Raw genomic sequence first — 575 nt, 5'->3', positions numbered from 1 at the left:
CAACAACTTGTAGCTTCATTCCAGACTCGTTTGAAGTGAAAACAACTGTAGCTTCATTTCGGTTGTTTAGAATTAGAATCAACTCTTGTAGTTTCATTCTTGACTCGTTTGATCCGGGGGAAAACAACTGTTGCTTCATATGGCTAGATTGAAGTTGGAAAAAACACTTGTAGCTTCATCCACACTCGTTTGAAGTTGAAACAAATTGTGCTTATTTTTGGTTGTTTAAAATTAGAATGTTGACTGATTATCATTCTTGAATCGTTTGAGACCGGGAAACAAACTTGTTACTTCATTATGGCTGATTTTGACGTTGGAAAACAACTTGTAACTTCATTCCCGACTCGTTGAATTGAAACAACTTGTAGCTTATTTTCGGTTTTGTTTAAAATCAATAAACTTGTAGTTTCATTTGGACTCGTTTGAGCCGGAGGAAACGACTTGCTGCCTCATTTTATGGTAGTTTGAAGTTGGAAACAACTTGTAGGTTCATTCCAGACTCGTTTAAGTTGACAAACAACTTGTAGCTTCATTTCGGTTGTTTAGAATTAGAATCAACTTGTAGTTTCATTCTT

Source organism: Daucus carota, chromosome 7 (assembly GCF_001625215.2).
Source record: "Daucus carota subsp. sativus chromosome 7, DH1 v3.0, whole genome shotgun sequence".
NCBI lineage: Eukaryota > Viridiplantae > Streptophyta > Magnoliopsida > Apiales > Apiaceae > Daucus > Daucus carota.
Note: the sequence above shows the minus strand (reverse complement) of the source record.